Below are 23,465 nucleotides of genomic sequence, written 5' to 3' on the forward strand. Positions count from 1 at the left end.
TTTGAAGACACTTAAGCAGAATGAGAAAAATATCTCTTTTCAATTATCTTTCTTTTGTTGTTTTGACCTACAGAAGCAAGTCTCAGTTTAGTGTTTATATTTGTAACATCTTTCTAACACTTGGTTGTCTCCCATTTTCACAAACAATAAGCAGATCCCAGGCTCAGAGGCATTGATCAGAACAGAGTGTTTCCAGAATTTAATAAAATTTTGTGTTTGTTGGTTTTCACTGCATTTTTAAGGTTATTTTCTATTTGCAGCTTTTGATATGGTTGTAATACAAAATATATTTTTAAATGAATTCATTTCCAATTTTTTAAAAGGAAGTCTAATTAAAACATGTTAGGAAAGTAATATTGTAGATGCTATATAGATATGGCAGAAAAATGTAAAAGTATTAAGAGAAAACTAAAGTTGAGGAAAAGTGGTAAATTAGAAAGAGCAAAGTCAGAAAGACTGAGGTTGTGAACCCACTACCAATTCCTACTTGTTTGACTCTAAACATGTTTCTGAACCTGTTAAAATCCCAGGTTCTTCCTTTATAAAAGAATTGGGAAAGACTTTTAAAACCTAGTAAGGTAATCGTAAGAGTAGTTACAGTAAAAAGAAAATACCTCCTAGATAGAAAGCTCTAGACAAAAGTTGCTTGGGTTGGCACCCACTCTCCCTCTCTCCCTCCCTCCTACCCACCCACCCTGCTTCCTTCCTTCCTTTCTTCCTCTTTCTTTCCTTCCTTCCCTCCTTCCTCCTTCCTTCCTTCCTTTTTCTCTCTCTCTCTTTCTTTCTTTCTTCCTTTTCCTTTCCCTTAGTTCATCCTTCTAATAAGCCTGTTGATTGTGTCTTCCCTGTTGCTAGCATCTTCACTTTCCACAAAATGGGTGGTGTTTTTCTTCATCCCACCTGATGGAGAAGATAATTTGAAAGGCCACAGGAAGTTATTTACTTCTTTCAAGTGTTTCTTTAACAGTGTAGTGCTCATGAATCAGATCCTCCAGGAAGATGATGCCATATACCAACAGACAGAACAATCAAAGTGTTATCTGTTTAAGCAATTTTTTTCTTATTGATTTTGCCATATTCACACTTATAGATTAGTTAATTCACTGACTTCAGGTTCAAGCACCCCCATGCAATATATGGTTCCACAATGCTGCAGCATGTTATTGAAGCCTTGTTGAGCTTAACAAAGGTGCCATTGAAAATCTGGCAAAGGGAAAGAAGCTGGAACACTTTATAAATCTTTGGACTCACACTACTAATACTTCTGTTCCTGATTACAAATGTTAATTTGGGTACCTATAAGTTTCAGCTTTTCTTTTTTAAAAAAAATTATTTTTTTTCATTATTTCTTACATACATCACAATAGAGGAGTGCATTACATTCATCATTTTTTTGCAATGCAATTCTTAATACACCTTTATACCACAATTTATCAGCTTTTTTTGATATCCTAGCCATTCTAATATTAGTTATGTCCACCTGCTTATATTCCTTGAGATAGTGCTTGGCTTTGCCTTTTAAAGCATCATTTGGGCAAATGTTTTCTCAGATACTTTACCTTCACCTCTGCAAAATTCCTTCCCTTTTTCTTGAGGTTGCTTGAGGATTTTCTCCTCCTCATCCTCCATGGTTCAGTCAAGAAAGAGCTATTTGGGTTATCTTTATTTTCCAAAGTTCATCCTTCTTGAGGTGAAACACAAAGTGTCATGATCCTCGTGAAACTATTCCTGATTCCTGCCAAGAATGTGACCACTAATCCCATAGAACTACTTCCAGCACTCTTCCTACATTCTGCTTTCCTTACTGGCAGTTTTAGACTTGCCTTATTCCTTCCACTTGATTATAAGCCTCATAAAGGCAGCTCTTTGTCTAATTGTGGATGATTAATACATATTTGAATAGCTTAATTCAATCATTTATTCAGTGATAAATTTGTGCCCACTACAAGAATCTTAAACCAACCTACCTTCTGAAAACCACATTAGTCAACAGTCTGAGAATCCACATGCACACAAATACTATCCAGAGAGCCCTTGTCTCACATATAGTGTGACTTAAGCTTTTTCAAATGTATATAGGATTACTAAAATACAATTAATTGATTAATAAAATACAATTCACTTACATATATGACTAAGTTGATAATAAATTTAGGTTACTGCATTTTTTCTCAATCAATAGATTCTTTCAAGAATGGGTCCAAATTTTTTTGTTTGTTTTTATATTTGAATCTTTGCAAATATTGGAAAACAATGGGTTCAATAACACTCAAAAGTATTATGGGGCTGGGGTTGTGGCTCAGTGGCAGACTGCTTGATTAGCACGTGTGAGGCATTGAGTTCCATCCTCAGTACCACATTAAAAAAAAACAAATGAATAAATAAAATAAAGTTACTAAAAATAATTTAAAACGGTATTATAGTGGTCTTGGCTTATATCCTCAAAACTAATGTCAAGATATGTTTAAGCTGATAAAACTCTTGAGATTGTACCATAATATCAAACTAGTTCTAGAGATCTAGAGATCTAATTTGACTCATATGAGTATAAAGAGGTTACATACTAACATTAGATATATCAATAAATATTAAAAGCATTATATATTGTTATACAAATTGCATGTAACATATTTCAAGTTTAATTTCTCATTTTATCATATGGCCACTTGATGAAATACATAGATAAGAGTTCCACTTGTCGTAAGGGAAAGCTGAGGCAGTGAAATGTTATGTTTTGCTCATGGTCACCTTAATTAATGGAAGTTCTAGAACTCTGTTCGCTTGGCCTCAGATATTTCCTCATCTCTTGCACTAGGCTACATTAAGATCTGGGTGGAGTTTCATATATCACATGCATAAATATTCCAAGTTATAAACCAAAAAGATTTCTAAAAACTTGAACTACTCAATAAAATATGTTCTATTTGCAATCTTGACAACTGATCTTTTTAATGATCTGGAGAAGATTCAGAATTTTCACACTGCTTATAGTTCTAACCAGATGACTTGGCAGTGTGGGATTATATGGCCCTGGCTCCAACTTGGTTCCTATACCTCTACTCTCCCTGCTTCCTGCTCTAATCTATGGCAGAAGGGGAGGGACTTAATACTCACATATCCAGCCGGGGACAATCCAGCTGCCATAGCCAACCTCTGTCAACACTGTTCTCAAACAGCTGCCCCTTGGCATCAGAGTCCTAGGTGTCCAGTGATCTCCCTATCCAACGCAATCCATACAAAAACTCCAATGATATTCTTTACATTAATAGAAAAAAAATTCCTAAAATTCATATTGAACCACAAAATCCCTAAATAGCCAGAGTAATCTTGAGTAAGAAGAACAAAGCTGAAGATATCACACTTTCTGATTTCAAAATATACTACAAAGCTCCTGTTATGGTTTGGATGTGAGGGGTCCCCCAAAAGCTCACATGTGAGACAATGCAAGAAGGTTTGGAGGAGAAATAATTGGGTTATAATCTTAATTCAATCAGTGAATTAATCCCTGATGGGATTAACTGGGTGGTGACTGGAGGCAGGTGATGTGTGGCTGGAGGAAGTGGTTCATTGGAGGCATGGCTATAGGAAACACGAAAGAGTAAAACCAATAAATAGAGGCAAATATCATTTTTAAAGAAAAATATTTTTTTAAAGAGAGAGTGAGAGAGGGAGAGAGCGAGAGAGAGAGAATTTTTTTAATATTTATTTTTTAGTTCTCAGCAGACACAACATCTTTGTTTGTATGTGGTGCTGAGGATCGAACCTGGGCCGCACGCATGCCAGGCGAGCGCCCTACCGCTTGAGCCACATCCCCAAAATAAAATTAACAGCAAAATATAAGTAATATAATATAAACAAAAAATTAGAGAAAGCACAAATACACAGAACAAAAAATAATAAAAGTGGGAAATAATCAATTATGCAGGAAAAAAGCAAAATAATCATAAGAAATTCTGCTTGCCCCTATTATAGATAACTTTATTATGTTTGGAAACAGAAACAAAAGGGTGAGTAGACTTTGAAAAGAAGTTACATTCTCTGTTTTACCAATAAGGATATCTTACTCATGATTCCACAACCAAGAAAATATGTCTTGGAAAAACTGACTCCAGACCAATCACCACAGAAGAAACAAAGCTGCAAATACTTAATTCTCTTTCCCTTGACAAATACATCAGACTCAGAAGTTTTGCTGGAAATTCATAGGAAAACAGATAATTCCCAAGTTATTTTAAAGTGTTTCAGAGTAAATGAAAAGAAAACCTTAGCTAGGCAAGGTGGTTTACCCCTGTAATCTCAGTTACTTGGGAGGCTGAGGCAGACGGATCACAAGTTCAAGGCCACCTTGGGCAAATTAGCAAGAGCCTCTCTCAAAATAAAAAAATAAAAAGGTTTGGGGATATAGGTCAGTGATAGAATGTTTGCCTAGCATATATAAGCCTTTGGGTTCAATCCCCAGTACCAAAAATCAAACAAACAACAAAAAAGAAAAATAAGAAAATTTTAATAAGCCCCAATAGCTGCATTAAAAACTTCACGGGGCTGGGGATGTACCTCAGTGATAGAGCACTTGCCTGATATAAGCAAGACCCTTGCACTGCAAAACAAAACAAAATCCTCTCAAATTAATGTCACTATGACTACAGATTCAAAGTTCTTAAACAAACAATAATAACAACAACAAACCCTGCAATTATAATTTAGGAGCACAGTCAAATCAATAGACCAGACCAAGTAAGGTTAATTCTCACCTCCCAATTATCCTCCCTCCCCCACTAACTAGGAGACAAACCTTCAATACATGAGTCTTGGGAGACATTCCAGATCCAAGCCATAACATTTGGTTTCATTCTTTTTCAGGAAGTAAAAATATATTTTTTCTTTTAAATATATAAAATATATATTTATATTTAAATATAACTTCTATATGGCAATAGAAATAGATGAATGTCAATTTCATTTAAAAATAAACTATATAATTTGGTTTTCTAGAATGGGAGTTTTAAATCATAGTACTATAAAATATAGACATTCTACAAAATACTATAAAATATAGTCTTATTTTCTTAGTTACAAAAGCTCTGTTTGTCAGAAAATGCACACTTCTGTTCACAGAAACAGATGGTATGTAATATTGACCTTCTCAGAGAAGACAGAATTGAGAATAACATGAGCAAGAGTATAAACATATAAATTTTGAAATGCTACAGGTGAATACACAATTTCTGGTTAAGAATGCTTTTAAAATAAGAGTATGCTTCTCATCAAATAGCAGGCCTCAGACTCTCCAGTGGACCTAAAAAGAGGAGGCAGCTTGAGATAAAGGAAATCTTTTATCAGAGTAGTCAGTATCTCATTCACACCTCTTATGGAAAAAAGGAGGAAGAGAAGACATTTTTATTGAGGTAATGAAGTCAAACTCTGGCTATCAGTTTGAATGTGTAGTAGACAGAGCTATTAACCCATCTATATGTAGTAGACACACATTGTGTTGACTGTCCAGATCATAGTGATTCTCCAAATATCTGTATTTGTCCTACTCATCCTACCCCTCATTTGGGGAAATGTTGATTTCCCCAAAATATACGTGTAACAGGATGGTACTTCCCATTGAGATCCAGCCTTGATCTGAATGGGAGGTGCCATCCTGTTACAGGTATAATCCCATCTCCCAAAATAAAATACATACTACCCAAGAAAGGTCAATTATATTACACTTTCTCAGCCATTGTGGTTGGTTCAATGGCTACATGTATGATTAGTCTATGCTTGTCAGTGTCCTTTCAAGAGATATTTCCAAATGGGGGTCAGGAAGAGCGCTTCCCTCTATGTTTGTTAACCTATAAAGATGATTTTTGGTTCATCAGAGGCCATGTTTGTTTTCAGTCTTATGTGGAAAGCAGACCCCAAAACAATAAAACTAAAAGTTGTAGAGAAGCAGATCCAAGATATGCAAAGTAGAAGAGAAGAAAAGGAAATTGAAATGACCACTTCACACTCATCAGGGTGGTTACTATTAAAAAAAGAAAGAAAGAAAAGAATAAGCATTAGTAAGAATGTAAAGAAATTGGAAACTTTGTGTATGGTTGGTGAAAATGTAAAATAGTGTAGTCACTGTGGAAAACAGAATGATGTTTCCTCAAAAATTAAAAGTAAAATTACCATATGATCCAGCAATTCTACTTCTGGAGTAGAATGGAGTAGAATTCTGGAGAATATCTAAGAGAATTGAAAGCTGAGTCTCAAAGAGATATTTGCACACTTTTATTAATAGCAGAATTATTTCCCAATAGCCAAAAAGTGGACACAATCTAAGAGACTTTTAATGAATGAATGGATATATAAAATGTGGTGTGTTCAAATACAATAAAATATGACAAAAGTGTTTTGATTTTTTTGTTTTGTTTTGCAATGCTTAGGTTCAAACCCAGGACTCAAGTATGCTGAGTAAATGCTTTATAACTGAGCCAAAGCCCCTACCAATACAATGGAATACTATTATTCTTATAAAGGAAGAAAATTCTAACACATGCCATAATGATGAATCTTGAAGACATTATGCTGTGTGAAATAAGCCAGACACAAAAGGACAAATACTGTATGATTGCATTTATGGGTGAAGTACCTATTAGTCAAATTCATAGAAACAGAAAATAGGATGGTCATAGCCAGGGGCTTGGGAAGAGGGGGAAATGGGGAATCCTTGAACAGATAAAGAGACTCAATTTTGTAAGATAGAAAAGTTGTGGAGATTGTTTACACAACAATGTGAATCTACTCATCATCAGTAAGTATACATTAAGAATGGTTAAGATGATGAATTTTATATTACTGGATTTTACTATAATTAGAAATAAAAATATAAAATTAAACAAATTTTAAAATTATTAGAGAATATGGTGGCACACACCTACAATCCCAGTTACTTGGAATTACTCCTCAGGCAGGAGGATCACAAGTTCTAGTTCAATTTAGTCAACTTAGCAAGACCCAGTATCAAAATTTTAAAAAAAAAATTAAAAAGGCTGGCCATGTCTCAGTGGTAAAGTGTTTGCCTGAGTGTATGAGGCCTATGTCCAATCTCCAGTGCCACACACACACACACAAAAACAAAACAAAACAAAACTAGAAAAGAACATGAGTAAAAATATCAATATCTACCAAATATAAAGTGGCATCAATAGTAAAGGCTGTAATAGAAAAATGACTGTATGTATAAATAATGTGTTCATGTTGATTATGTGCTGTTCTTCATGTGTTATGCTATTTTAAAAAATATTTTACATATTACGTTTCTGTAATGAAAATTATTGATTTATATAGTAAAAAATCTAATAAGTAATCAGCAATTAGAAAAAATAAAATACTGTAGTTTTTGGTCATTTGCCAAAGATTGTAAAAAATTGTAAAATTTAGTGTTGGTGACAATATGAAACAGGTAATCTAATATACTGCTATGGGAGTATAAATGGTACCTTTTGAAAGGCAATTTAGTCAGATGTACAGCATAAAATTAATCTGTAGAGTCTAATTTATCAGTCTGAACAAGTGGATTTTTAGGAGATTACAAGGTGGGAAAATTTCTGTCCTTGGGCACATAATATACATTCATCTAGAAAAGATCAGAATGCAAGTGAGGACTAAGAAAGGATTAGAAAAAAAGAAGTAGTTGTGGAAATTATGGAAAGAGAATGATTATTGAAATAGGATGGAAAAAATGCCTTTGCATAATTTCATAATATTTCTACTTCTTTTCATTAGTAGAGAGCATGGCATGAAAGTCATATTTAAATCTTAATTTTTATTAACAAAAATGTTTGTTAAGTTGCTTTGTTTTACCAAGTAATAAGATGGCTTTGTTTTCTTTCTTTTGCCATCTATCAAAGACCTTTGTCTGAAGTGTTTGCATCCACCCATAGGTTGACACTTTCTTCACTAATGGGAAAAATACAAGCATAAATTGACAGAAGAGAAAAATTATGTCAATCTTTAGTTACCTTATTTAGAATTGTCTTAAAATATAAAAATCCATGTGATACCAATGATTACATGAATCTGAGATCTCACACAATGAGATTCATTCAAATCACCCAACTCAACTCTTTTTTTAAAGGAGCTTAATTGTCTTTATTTTTAATTCTAGAATCAGGTAACACTTCATTCCATAAAATAGAACAAGCGTCCAATTTTTAAATAGAACCACAGATATAACATTCAAAACAAAAAAGCCAAGACTACTTCATATTTTAAACTATAATCAAATTTTACAGAACAAAATTCTTTTTTTTTTTTTTTTTTTTGGAATGCTAGGGACTGAACCTAGGGCCTCATATATGGTAGGCAAATGCTGTACTTAGGCCACAAATTTCTGAGGTCTATGGTTTGATGAAACTTGTCCTGATGAACATAAAAACAGAGGACACTTCAGTACTGACCCTGGTAGAGCTATTCACCATCACTTTTGACATCTTGTGAAAAAACAAGGGCACATGTGAAAGAGAAAAATGAGGGACAAAAGGTCAATTTAAAAATAGAGAAGAGAGAACTAGGAAAACACAAACCAACAAGCTTAATGCGTCTTTTAGGACAAGACCTTGAAGTGTTAAGTTCTAACTTTTAAATAATATTTTATATCAAGTGAAGAAAAATGAAGATAAGTGTATCTGTTTTTAATACTGATAGCATATTATATCTATATAATTTGAAATGAAAATAGCATAGCACATTTGTATATCACATTTATATTTTGAAAGGGTTTTATAAGAAAATTTAGTGATATATAGGACTAATTAGGCAAAATTTTAAATCTCATATCCCTAATGATAGATTATAGTTTTCTTAATCAAAACATTGATTTGTGTGGCCCTTGGTCTGCTAAAAATAGATTTAAAAAATAGAACTAATTTATGCCACTAAGAATTAATCCTCACTCTGTTCCTTAAAAAAATGATTTAATCTTCTAATGCCAGGAGTAAAGGATTTACAGCAAGTTTCCAAGTAGGAATGGTTCCAAAGACTAGCTTTTCCTAAGATATTTCCCCAAGGATTTATTATAAGACAATTTCAATTGATGTGTAAATAGTAGAAGATGTTGGCTTACATGGGTGATGCAGTAGGTTCCCAAGAAGTCCACATTACTAATGCCAATGGATTCATTATCTTCCTTCCACCATTCTCTGGGAGTGTTCTGAACAGAGCAAGTCTCAAAAAACCCACAGTTTCCTTCTACTGCGAACTCTAAGGTGAATGACACACACATTCAGTTCTGTTATAGACTGGATGTTGTATCCCTTATAAAGTGTGTATGTTGAAATTTTAACCCCTACTGAGATGGTAGTAGGAGGTGGGGCCTTTGGGAGAAAATAAAGTCATGTGGGTGGAGCCCTGAATAGAATTAGTGCCTTTATAAGAAGAGACTTCAGAGCCTGCCTGCCTGCCTGTCTGCCTTCCTCCCCTTTCTCCTTTCTTTCTTCCTGCTTTTTGCCATGTGAGAAGATGAACATTCTACGTACCAGGAAGTGGGAACTAAATCTGCTGACATTCTCATCTTGAAGCATCCAGGACTGTGAGAAATAAACATGTGTTGCTTAAGTCACTTAGTCCATTGTATTGGTAGCAGCTGGAATTGATTAAGATGAACCCTAACCCCTAAGTGAGAATGCATTACTCTCCATACATTATAAATACACAGGAAATAGGGAGCATATTTCAACATACACATTGTATAAGGGACACAAACATCCAGTCTATAACAGGACATAGGGATCAATAAGAGGCAGAGAATGAAAGGAAAAAATTAGCAAAGAAAGGACAGGTGGAGGCAAAGACAAATTTGTCCTGCATCTCCATCTTGCCTTCCCAAAACAGACTCTGGCTCCCACTTCTGCTCTTTCTGTTCCTACTCTCTCAGTCTCTGTGTTTCTCATTTCTTGCTAGTTGGTCAACAAATATACCGGAGCAGACAAATGGAAGGTCAGAAATTTAAAATATAATAAATTTTATAGACTTAATCGTCAAAAGGTTGAAAAATAATGGCCCTTTTCAGTTACAGAGAGAAATCAGTCAGGGAGATAGCACAGGTTGGCTGCCTGTAGACACAGACTGAGTCAGGGATTGGCAGGCAAGAGGTTCATTAAGAGCCCTCTAGGACCAGTGCCCATATAAAGGAATAGGGAGGACTGGCAAAGGAAGAAGTGGAGCTGTGATGGATTCTCAGGCCTTCTGGAACATTCTGAATTTGGGATCTTTCAAAAATGCCTTGAATTGGGGCAAAAGGGCTGGATTTTTATACTCCCTCAATGACCAGTGATGAAAGGTGGATCACTCCTCGAAGGGACTATTATCTTAGGCAAGGACACTCTCTTCAACTGAGGCAATCCCCAGAAAGGACTGATGACTGAGGTCTGTCTTGTCCATAGCACTCCTAGAAGCAGGGGTCATGAGGGACATTTGGGTGATGTATAAGGGAGATGTATCAGGAGAGAAAATTAGTATCTCCCACAGGGCTTGATGTATATAGTCACTCAAGTGTTTGTCTTCTGACTTTGATACTAGTTTTTGTCATGTAGGAAGAGTGGTGACAAATCTTTGTATAATCAAGCTATATCTGTGTCCAAGAAGATGGCATTTTGTGATAAATATCTGTTAGAGTCTGCTATAACTTAATGTGCATTTAGTTTGTATTTTTGTAAAAAACTTTCAGGGGTTGGGGTTGTGGCTCAGTGGGAGAGTTTTTAGAACTCAAGTGCCTCACACATGCCTAACATGTGTGAGGCACTTGAGTTCTATCCTCAGCACCGCATAAAAATAAATAAAATAAAAGTTATTGTATCTAACTACAACTAAAATTTTTTTAAAATTTCATTTTGAAGCAGTGTCAAACATACAGAAAACTTGTAAGGGGAGTATGAAGAGCTTCTTTTGTTGTTCTGGGGATTGAACCCAAAGGGGCTTTACCACTGAGCTATATCCCAGGCCCTTTTCTTTTTTTATTTTCAGATAGGGTCTCACTTAGGACCTTGCTAAGTTGCTGAATTCATGATCCTCTTGCCTCAGCCTCCCAACCGGCTGTGATTATATACATGACCCACTTTGCCCTATAAAAGCTTTTTTGTTGTTGTTAATTTGAAAAATTTGAGAATAAGTAGCTGACTTGATGTTCCAATACCCCCTAATACTTAAGTGTGTATTTCCTACTTACAAAGACTTACTTCTATCTGGTCATAATGTAACCAATCAAGATCAGGAAGTTAACAGATTACTAGCAACTAATCCTTAGTTTTTATTCATGTTTTGCTGGTTATTCAAATGTAATTTAAAGTAAAAGGATCCAGTACAAAAGGAAATGTTGCATTTGGTTCCATGACTCTTGGAATTAAAAAAATAAAAAGTTAAAAAGGCTGGCCATGCAACTCAGTTGGTAAAGTGTTTGCCCACATGTATGAGGTCCTAGGTTCAATCTCCAGTGCCAGAAAAAAAAAAAAAAAAATAGAAGAGAACATTAGGGCTGGGGTTGTGGCTCAATGGTACAGCGCTTGCCTAGCATGTTTGAGGCCCTGGGTTCGATCCTCAGGACCACATAAAAAAATAAATAAATAAAATAAAGGTATAAAAAATTTTTTTAAAAAAAAGAACATGAGAAAAAATATCTACCAAATATAAAGTGACATCAATAGTAAAGGCTGCAACAGAAAATGTCTATATGGGTAAATAATGTGTTCATGTTGATTATATGATAGTCTTTGTGTGTTATGCTACTTCTTCAATCTAGAACCATTTCTCAGCCTTTCCTTGACTTTGATTACCTAGGCACTTTTGAAGATTATAATTTTTAGAGTGTTTTTAGTTTAGGATGTTCCTTATAATAGGCTTATGCTTGTTTGATGGATGTCACAAAATTGATGTTGTGTTCTAATTGCAACCTGCCAGGGAGTCCACACTTTCATTTTGTCATTTACTTTTTTAATTTGTTTACAATGGTGTCTTCATACTCCTGTATTGTAAAGTAATCCTAGTTCCCCATCCCTTGCCTCATTTTCTTTTTGGTACTAGGAATTGAACTCAGGGATACTTTATCATTAAGCTACAACCCCAGTCCTCTTTATTTTTTTATTTAGAGACAGGGTCTCCAGAAGTTGCTGAGGGTCTTGCTAAATTGCTGAGGTTGGCTTCAAACTTAAGATCTGCCTGCCTCAGTCTCCTGAATCACTGGAATTACAGGCATGCCCTAATCATCATTTTTAATTCATAAGTGTTTTGCAGGCTGGTGCTTTGAGGCCATGCCTCATCAAACTTTCATCATATTCATTTATGTATGTCACTGTGTACTCATGGACTCATATTTTGCTTAATAACATTTATTTTGATGCTCAAATTGTTCTAGATTTTATCTAGTGATGTTTCCTTCAAGTTGGCTTCTATGTCCTTTTATGACTCTCCTCCTCCATTTGGGATATGCTTCTTTACTTTTTTTTGTTGTTGTTCTTTTCTGTTATACATATCCATAGAGTCTATTTTGACATATTTATACAAATATGAAGTATATATTATTCTAATTAGGATCCCAGTCTTGTGGATGTACACAATGTTGAGGTTCGCTGGGGTCTATTCATACATGTACATAGGAAGTATGCTGACATAACTTTCATTCCACTTTCTTTCCTATTCCCATTCTCCCTCCCTTCTGTTGTCTGATTCACTGAACTTCTATCCTCCCCACTCCCCCATCCTTTATTGTGTGTTAGCTTCCACATTTCAGAGAGAACATTTGACCTTTGTTTTTTTGGGGGTGGGTGGGAGACAGGGGAACTGGCTTATTTCACTTAGCATGATAGTCTCCAGTTCCATCCATTTACTGGCAAATGTCATAAAGTCTTTATCCATTCATCCCTTGAAGGGCACCTAGGGTGATTCAATAGTTGAGGCATTGTGAACTGAGATGCTATAAACATTGATGAGACTGTGTCACTGTAGAATGATGATTTTAAGTCCTTTGGGTATATATAAGAGGAGTGGGATAACTGGGGCAAATGGTGGTTCCATTCCAAGTTTTCTGAGGACTTTCCATACTGCTTTCCAGAGTGGCTGCACTAATTTGCAGTCCTATCAGCAATGTATGAGTGTACCTTTTCCCCACATCCTCACCAACATGTATTGTTACTTGTATTCTCGATAATTGCCATTCTGATGGGAGTGAAATGGTGTAGTTTTAATTCGCATTTCTCTAATTGCTAGAGATGTTGAACATTTTTCCATATATTTGTTGACCGCTTGTGTTTATTCTTTTGAGAAGTGTCTATTTAGTACCTTTACTCATTTATTTATTGTTTTTTTTTTTTTTTTTTTTTTTTTTTTGTGTGTGTGTGTGTGTGTTAAGTTTTTTGAGTTCTTTGTATATCCTGGAGATTAACACCTTATCTGAGGTGGCAAAGATTTTCTTCCATTCTATAGGCTCTTTCTTCAAGCTCTTGATTGTTTCTTTTGTTGTGAAGAAGCTTTTTGGTTTGAAAAACATCCCATTTGTTGATTCTTGATTTTACTCCTTGTGCTTTAGGAGTCTTGTTGAAGAAGTTGGTTCCTAAGCCAACATGTTGGAGCGTTGAGCCTACATTTTCTTCTAATAGGTGCAGGGTTTCTGGTCTAATACATAGGTCTTTGATCCACTTTTGAGTTGAGTTTCATGCAGGGTGAGAGATAGGGGTTAAATTTCATTCTACTACATATGGATTTCCAGTTTTCCCAGCACCATTTGTTGAAGAGGCTCTTTTCTCCAGTGTATTTTTGATGCCCTTGTCTTATATGACATAACTATGTGGATTTTTCTCTGTGTCTTCATGTCTGCTTTGGTGTCAATAATACGCTTTTTGTTACTATAGTTCAGTGGTATAATTTAAGGTCTGGTATTTTGATGCCTCCTGCTTCACATTTCTCACTAAGGATTGCTTTGGCTATTTTGGGCCTATTTTTCCAAATGAATTTCATGATTGCTTTTTTGTTTCTATTTGTATGAAGAATGCCCTTGGAATTTTAATAGGAATTTAATTAAATCTGTATAGCACTTTTGGTAGTAGGGCCATTTTAAAAATGTTAATTCTGCCTATCCAAGAACATGGGAGGTCTTTATATTTTTTAAAGTATTCTTCAATTTCTTTAGTGTTTTATAGTTTTCATTGTAGAGGTCTTTCACCTCTTTTGTTATATTGATTACTAAGTTTTTATTTGTTTGTTTGTTTTTGAGGTTCTTGTGAATGGGATAGTTTGCCTACTTTCTCTTAGAGCTAATGTTGGTGTATAGAAAAGCAATTAATTTATGGGTGTTAATTTTATATCCTGCTACTTTGCTGAGTTCATTTATGAGTTCTAAAAGTTTTCTGGTAGAGTTTTTTGGGTCTTCTAAATATAAGATCATAATTGTCAGTCAATAGAGATAGTTTGAATTCTTCTTTTCCCATTTGTATCCGTTTTGTTTCAGGTTTATCTTGTACGTACTCTGCCCTAATCCTAGAAACAGTAATTCCTCTGAGCTCTATTTAAGGCCACCTCTCTACCAGTAAACTTGACCCATCATAGGATCTAAAGGAAATGCTAAAAAGGAGTTTGTGAAAGCTATAAAATGGATTTTTCTTGCTCTTTGATTTTGAAAGATATGATGTTCTGTGCTTGAAATCCTAAACTCCAACAGTACAGACTAAGAATTTCTTCCAATATCTTCACTCCATAGATATATAGCATATCTAGGAAATAATGTAGCATAGTAATGTTGCACACCACAATTCATTTATATAATCAAGGCCTGCAAAAGGTAAAACAACCAGTTTTCAACTGGTCTAGGATTTGTGATTGTCAGTTCATCAGCATAGGCTGGTGGACTTTGAGCAGGTGACCCGGGTTTGTGTCTTCCTAGAACCATTTAATAAGAAAATTATCCCTACCTCCCGAGGTTGTTGTACATATTAATTGAGATAACTCCTGTAAAATTGTCATGTAAATGGTAAAGAGTCATTTTAAAATAAAATATTATTGAAGGGTCCAGGATATAGATCAGTACTAGAGTGCAGACCTAGCATGCATGAGTCCCTGAGTTCAGTCCCCAGCACTAAAAAAAGTGCTATTTAAAAAGGCTAACAATTACACAACTATTAAAACCCACCAAAAATGAATTTCTTGATTTTCTAAAGAAAAGAAAAACAAATGTGCCTCAAACTAATACTATTAGCCTTTTTAAAAATGTGAGATTTTGCTAGGTGTGGTAGCACACACCTATAATCCCAGTTACTTGGGAGGATGAGTTAAGGAGATTGTAAATTTGAGAACTGAGTTAAGGAGATTGTAAATTTGAGGCCAACCTGGGCAATTTAGTGAAACCCTGTTTTAAAATAAAATAAAATGATGCCAGGTGCTGTGGCACATGCCTGTAATCTCTGTGGTTCAGGAGGCTGAGGCAGGAGGATCATTCAAAGCCAACCTCAGTAAAGATGAGGTGCTAAGCAACTCAAGGAAGCCCTGTCTCTAAATAAAGTACAAAATATGGCTGGGAATGTAGTTCAGTGGTTGAGTGCCCCTGAGTTCAATCCCCAGTAATGCTCCGCCCCTCAAAATAATAAAATGGTTTTGGGATGCAGATCAGTGATAGAATGCTTGCCTAGCATGTATAGGCAATGGGCTCATCCCCAATACCAAAATAACAACAGCAACAACAAAAAATTGAGACTGCCTTTGTATGCTGTATTTTTTCATAGGATGCAATAAATCTCAAATTTTTATCGTGCTGAAATCCAATGATTGTGCTAGTACTACTCACTAACTTTCTTACATACTTTATTAAATTCTTAATATTTTATTTCAGGAGGTTATCTACAGATATTATCTACAGATAGCTATTAAGTTAAACTTACAGAAAATGCAGACTAATGTAGACCTAAATAATGAGTTAGAAAAAGAAATATTAAATAATTTCCACTACTTCTTATGTAGTTAAAATTTTGTAGAAAAGAAATCAATGAATTCCTGTTATTTTTTTTTAAAGACAAGGGTGACATGCTTTATTTTTAAGGGTTATTATATTTTAAAACATACTGAAAACAATTTTAATGCAATGTGAGAGATTTTTCCTGAGATGAATAGGTGAGATTTTAGTCTGGAGGTCAGCAAGATTTTCATATAAAGGGTTTGATAAATATTTTAGGTTTTGCAGGTCATATAACAGCTGTTGCAACTACTCAACACTACTATTATAGTAGGAAGGCAGGCATACAAACAAAAGAGCTTGGTTGTGTTGCAATAAAGTTTTATTTGGAAAAATAGTCAACAGGCTGGATTTGGTCTAGGGGTAATATTTTCCCAATTCTTGGCATAAATGAAACAAGATTCACCATAATTAATAATTAAGAAAGCTCAGCATCAGGTATCTACAAGGCAGTACATGATTATGTGTACTTTTTACATATTTGAAATTTTCCATGATGAAAAGCTGAATGAAAAAGAAAATATAAAATTTGGATAAGGCATAAAGAAAAGAATGGGGTAAGTAGGTTGTGATAAAATCACTAATATTTAATATACCCATTTTAGTAGTTCAATTTTCCAATTTTCCTGCCGTTTTCCTTTTATATTATCTACCTGATTATTTTTTAAAATGCATTGAATTGAAGAATTTGTATTTATACATCAAGAAACTTTTTTTAATGTACTAAATTTGGGTATTCTTAAGTGCCAAGAGATTATAAAACATTTTATTTTAAAAAACCATCACAGGACATAAAAGGTACCTTTCATGTAAGATTCTAGGAGCTTCAGTTGCAATGCTGTTGAAAATTGTTTGTGGTTCAAAGTAGTCTCTGCTCCAATCCAATGATCATGATACATAATGTATTTAAAAATATCATGCAGCTTCAAAAAAGGACACAGGTGTGTTAAACAAGATAAACTTCTCTGTGAGCCAGCGAAAGAAAAGACAGTGAAGCAAATGATCCTGCTAGACTCTGGGTAGAACAGAAGACAGAGGCAATTTGTCTCAGATGAGGTGGAGAGATGAGATAGGTTCATTACCTAAAATAAGAGCTGGGCTGGGGACCCTTGCTTCCCCCTACCCTATCACAAGGAAGCTTCTCATAGCTGCTGATGACTCTTGCTTGGCACTCTACCTTTATGTGAAGCCTCAAGCTTCAGGAGGCAAACGGGCAGAATTATCTGGCAGTAAATATCCCACACGTTACCTGAGAGGATGTGATAAGTCAGTGGCTCACGTTCTTCTTCCTTCCTTGTACTCATATTCTTTACCACTGGAACTTTTGACATTTTCCCCTCAAAAAGTGGTATACTTTTTTTACCCTTTAATTTTGGCTTTAGCTATTGGACATGCTTTGGTCAATGGAATATTCAACGATATGATGAAAACAGGGTCTTCACATATTCTTATCTAATGGGTTTTGCCACTTCGTATTCTTTCACCACAGTGAGTTTTCTCCATCGAAGCTGCAGCCCTGGGGTGCAGGATGAATTTGTAGAGAACTACCCTCCCTGATTGTAGACCTAGCAACCAGCTAGGCCACACTCTCTCTGTGGCCATTGGAGCCCTAGGTGATTTAACCCAGCAGCCTACAGGTCTTGCTTCCTCCATGCTCTTCCTCTTACTGCTCCAGGAACATAGCTTCCTCCTGCTCCCTGGAACTCTCATCTCAAGGTCTTTCCATGGGCACACTCCCCTCCAGGTTTCTGCCCAACTGGGTCCTTCTTATCGTTCACAAGTTAACACAGTTATCCCCTTCTCTGAGAGTCCCAGTCTGCCCTGTGCCACAGATGGAACATGTGGAGCAGAACTGCTATATCTGACTATAAGCCTGTGATCAGCAAAGCTGATTCAGCAACTGCAGCTGCAGTTGCCCTAGCTGACCTGCAGACCCAGGAGAGAATTAAAAGCTTATTAGCAAAATGAAAAGCTTACAGGCCACTGAGATTTTGTGATTGTTTGTTATGCATCAACAGCAAATTGATCAACAGCAAATTGATATAGAAATTAGCACCTAATACTGGGACACTGCTGTAACTAGAACCTAAATTATATGGTATTAGCTCAGGCGGTAGGTAAGGGATGGTAAAAAAAAAACTATTATAGAAACTGAAAAAATAGCAACCTGTATTTGTAAAACCACTGCCTGTGGTAACATGGAAGATAGTAGGATAGTTTTTAAGTACATATTGAAGGTATGAGCTAGTTGTTTTTACTTCTACTTGATAAGATACTATAAGAGAGAAATTCAGAAAAAAAATTCCACCAAAAATACAAGCAGAATTTAGAGGTATTTAGGGAGAAGAACTTATTTAGTTACAAACCTCTTCATCATCTCCAGCCATAAAAGTGTCTTAAATTCAGCCTGAGAGTAAAACAAAAAAAACAAACAACAAAAACAAAAACAAATTAAGGGCATGGCTATAATATCCTTTATTAAGACATCTGAAAGAATTAAGGTGGTACTTGGCAGATCATTTCAGCAAGACAAAGGTATATCCCAAAGGATTAAGGGTAGGGTTTCTTAGAAGCCTGAGGGGTAGTTCCTAATAAGTATATATAGAGGTGTATCTCAAAAAGAATTGTGGATATAGTTTTGTCAAATAGAGGTTACTAAAAATTAATTAATAGAAAAGCTGTTTTTGAGAGATGTGGTAAACACACCACCAGCTGGGACTAAATGGGATGGAGATGGTTTAAGATACACTAAGACCTCTAGGTCAACTTTTATACTCAGGAAGTAGCTGAGAAAGCTACTTAGCACCTACAAGGGCATATTCTGTGATGCCCTCTTCAGAAGTAACCAAGAAGGATATCAGAAATGTTAGGAACTTCTGGAAGGTGAAACTAAGAGCAGTGAAGAACAATGGACTGTCACCTCTTTTGGGGAATGAAACCAAGGTTTAATCTAGGGAGATTTCTTGCTCCAGAATAGGAGGAGCTGGGAATATTTCCTCCATGGTATTTCAGAGCAAGTGAATCTACTGTCATCTGATGTTACCCGCCCCCCAATTTTTTTTGACTAGGAGTATTAACTGAAGTTACACTATCCTTGCTCCATGATTTGAGGAATACACACACACACACACACACACACACACACACAGAGTTCATAGGTTTCCAGATGGACAGATAACCACTAAATATGTTGTATACTATGTGACCCTGGATTTTGATCCTGGTGCCATGACTGGATGAGGCTTTTGGGATCTTGGGATTAGTGTGGATTTGTTTTGCTATGGACAAATGTAAATAATTATAGCAGAAAGGGTAGGTGCATGGTTGCTTTGATTCTTGGCCTCAGTCCTTCACATTTACTTGTATATACCACTTTGCCTTGTAAATTTGAAGTTCCTCCAACAAAAGGTAAAATATACTTACATGCTTTTTGGTAAAAAAAAAAAAAAAGAGTTAAAAAGTTAGAACATGTCAAGTGAAATTAGAAACTCAATGGTCATTCTAGACTGCACACAGTTTTACTTGCTACATTATAAAGCATTACTGAGGAAGTAATCTAGAATGCAACAGAGATTTTTAGAATAAGAATGGAAAAATAAATGACACAGAACACAGATCAAGAGGCTCCAATGTCTAATAGAACTTCTAAAAAACAAAACAAAACAGAGCAATATTTGAAGATGTAGGGGACAGAGAACTTTCCAAAATTGAAGGATAAATAACTCCTTTGAGTAAAAGTACAATCTGTACTCAATAGGATAAAATATAAATTTACATCTAGACATATGGAATAAAACTTCAGGATTTTTATAAAAAAATATAAATGTTAAAGTTACCAAAGAGAGAAAAAATATAAAGAAATAAAAATTAGGCTAATATCAGATTTCTGATGGGAAAAAATGACAGGACACAATGGACTAACAGCTTCAAGTTGCTGAGGAAAAATAACTCTGAATGTACAATTCCTAAAGCTATCATTAAGGAGTGAAAATAAAGTAAAGGCACTTACAAAAAGAAAACATGACGAAACAAAACCAAAATCTCAAATACAACCACTGAAATGACCACTAAAGGCTGCAAGGAGAAAAGTCAATCCAAGAGAAAGAAGTTAGGTGCAAAAAATAATGAAAATTTTATAGTATGTGAATTATATCTCAATATGGTTATTTTTAAAAAAGAAATGATGGTGAGCATAAAATATGCTGGCATAATTGAATATTGATTTTGAAAATATTTTTATAATAAAAGTAGATACTAAATTTGTAGACAACAGTTGGGCATAGTGGTATACTTCTGTAATTCCAGTAACTTGGAAGGCTGAAGCAGGAAGATCACAAATTTGAAGCCAGCCTTGGCAACATAGTGAAGCTGCAACTTCGTGAGACATGCGTCAAAATTAAAAACTAAAAGATCTGGGGATGTAGCTCAGTGGTAAAGCACCCCTGGATTCAACCCCCAGTACCAAAATAAATGAATAATTATTTAATTAATTAAATTTGTAGACAATAATAAAAGGGAAGACAGGGATTTATTAATAGGTAAATAAAATGAAGTGATATCCTTTTTCTGTTTGGAATGAAGGTAAAAATACTGAACAGCTTTAGACTTATAAAATTTTACAGATATACAGTTAGAAATTTAAGGGTGTCTACTAAGAAAGAGAAATATAATATATAACTTTCAAACAAGTAGAATGTAAGGGGTGTGAGGGTTATAGAAAATCTTAACAACCTGCAGAAGACCAGAACTAAAGATGCAAATGTAATTAAGAGTAATCACAACACATAAAATGATAAAAAATAATTATAAATGATATTATTCACAATAAATGTAAATAGACTAAACTGACCTACTGAATGTGAGACAGTATCAAATCTCACACACACACACACACACACACACGCACACACACACAAACACAAATTCAGCTTCATGTTACTTATATGTAAGAGATTAAGTCCATGTAAAATGTCACAGAAAATAAAGGCACTGTACAAAGTTCTGCTTCTGGAAATGGTAGAGAAACTTTTATCAGATTAAGTCTCCTTCAACAATTATAAACTTGGGGCAACTCATGAAAAAATTTATCTAAAGGTATATGAGAACTGACAAAAAGCAGGCAGAAACTGAGGTGGGTAAGCATTGAATGACAGTGGGTGATATTTGCATTTATATAACTTCTGCCTGAGTACATGGATGTTAGAACTCAAGCAGACAGAAGCAGTCTTAATGGACTGAGTGTCAATGGACAGAGTTTGGGGTACCCAAACAACTTGAAAGCAAGGAAGGATCCTTAGAAAGGGCAGAGTCACAAAACAGGGAGTTCCCAAATCTCACAGATCTCCAAGTTTTGGCTGATTCTGACTGCATGTGCAGGGGCATCTACAACAGCTGGATGGCTGAAAATTCAGACAGAAATTTTAATTGCTTCCTATTGCAAAAGAGAGTCAGAAATATGGTTCCACACAAGCTAAGGGTCTGCTAGAACAAAAATTAAACTCTTTGGAAGGTAATAGAATCCAGAGTCTCTACAACAATTTAGTTCCAATATCCTGTAAATGATAAAACAGTACTAACCATGTGAATGTTTACAGCAGTTTTATCCTCAAACTGGAAACCCAAACATCCATCAGCAGAGGAATGGAAACAAATTGAGGGTCATTTTGACTTTGGAACACTCACTCAGCCATGAAAAGGAATGAACAACTGATATAATAGCAATCATAATTCTCATAAATCTTAAGCTGAGTGAAAATAGATAAACACAAAAGAGTATATAGTGTGTGGTTCCATTTATGCAATGTTCTAGATAAGGCAAGAGGACGTGTGGGAACTTGTTGCTTCCTGGAAAGGATCTATATCTTCAAGAGGTATGGTTATCAAAAACTGTGAAGGGTCTAAGATTTTATCTTGCTTGCAAGATAACAAAATTAGTCTACTAATGCCTCATGGATGTTGGTAGAACACACAGAATTCTTGCATCAAAGATAAAGGACTTTATTATTCACAGTATAGTAAGAAGTATGAGTTTTATGTTTGGACAGGTTCCTCAGTTTTACAGGTGTGAAGAGGAGTTCAGATGGATGCTGTGCACATACAAGTTTGTGTCTTAGCAGAATGCCAAGCTTGGGAAACCTGAATCATTTATAAAGGGTGGTAATTCTGCTAATCCTTTGTCCTGGAGGGACAAATTATCTTTATAATTCTGGACAGTAAACAAATCTCCCTTTTGCTCCTACATTTCAGGACTGCTCATAACACAAACATCCTTAAAAAGTGAGCCAGTGCCTCTGCTTGGAAGACAAGCAGAAACACTGAGACCCATGAAATAATGAGTTACATGAGTATGTGGTATGGTGTACTATACCACAGTTCTATGTACAAAATTTCTACAAATATATAAAAAATTAGTTGTGGAGAGATTAAGGATGATAGTAGAAGAATTATTTTGTTTTGATGAATCATTTAAAATTGACAGGTTTGGGAGGAGCCAGCTTGCCTTATTCAAAGTAGCGGCTGATCCCCCACCACACATTGTTTCTTCTAGGTATGTTATAATTAGACTAAACTACATAAAATAAGGGCACTAACATTTCTTCTTCCTCTTTTCTCTATTGTGTCCTCAACACCCTGTAGTGAGGTGCTCAATATATGATGTTGAATAAATCTTCACCACCAAAAAGGAACCAACACTTTGACTCAAAGTCACTGAGTCATCTCCTTGTAGCCTGCAATCCTTTTCTCTTGCTTTCACCTCCTGTCAATTATACTTTTCTCACCTTTTCCTTCCATCTCACTGTCTCGAGAGGTCATACAGTGGAATGAATGATTTTTTCATTACATGTTTTCCTTTTAGGGTACAGATTATAGTACTTTCTTCTTAAAAACAAAAAGAGAACAGTGGTTGAATTAAACAGTGTGTAAATTTAATGGAGACCATCAGTCATATTCTCTGAGTACAAATCCCAGGTCTGTTACTTACTTGCTTTGTGTCCTGGTGAAATAATTTCTCTGTGCTTTATGGTATAATTTCATAGAATTATTTACATGATTAAATGTAAAATATTTTACAATTCTCAGAATAAAGTAAGAATAATAAATGTTATTTAAAATCAAGATTTGTATGTGGACTGTGAATTTGGCACTCATAAAATTGCACAAAACAACAAAAACAAAATTGAAATAAAAGTTGAATTTTTAAAAATGAGCCTATAAGATCTCAGTTTGAAAAGATGCCATCTAAACAAATATTAGTACATCTATAGAGAATACAGACTTCTTTTCAGAATCTCTACAGTAGAAGAAACATAGGAATCTTTTATTTTATAGTACAAATGGATAAAAATTCATTTTGTGACTTTAATGTAAGGGGCATAGCTGGGTTTGAGCTTATAGAAATAAAAACACAGTCTTTGCTGACAAAAATCTTATAATCTAGTAGGAAAATAGTGTACTTTTAAAAGATTAAACAAAACTATACATGTTTACCAAGAGAAAATAT

The 23,465-nt window shown here is 35.0% G+C and overlaps 1 pseudogene; it reads right to left on the reverse strand.

Moving 5' to 3' along the window:
- Positions 1-805: 805 nt before the first annotated feature.
- Positions 806-1,629, reverse strand: LOC143407536 (large ribosomal subunit protein uL30 pseudogene; annotated as a pseudogene).
- Positions 1,630-23,465: the final 21,836 nt, after the last annotated feature.

This window comes from Callospermophilus lateralis, chromosome 9 (assembly GCF_048772815.1).
Source record: "Callospermophilus lateralis isolate mCalLat2 chromosome 9, mCalLat2.hap1, whole genome shotgun sequence".
In the NCBI taxonomy this organism is placed as follows: Eukaryota; Metazoa; Chordata; class Mammalia; order Rodentia; family Sciuridae; genus Callospermophilus; species Callospermophilus lateralis.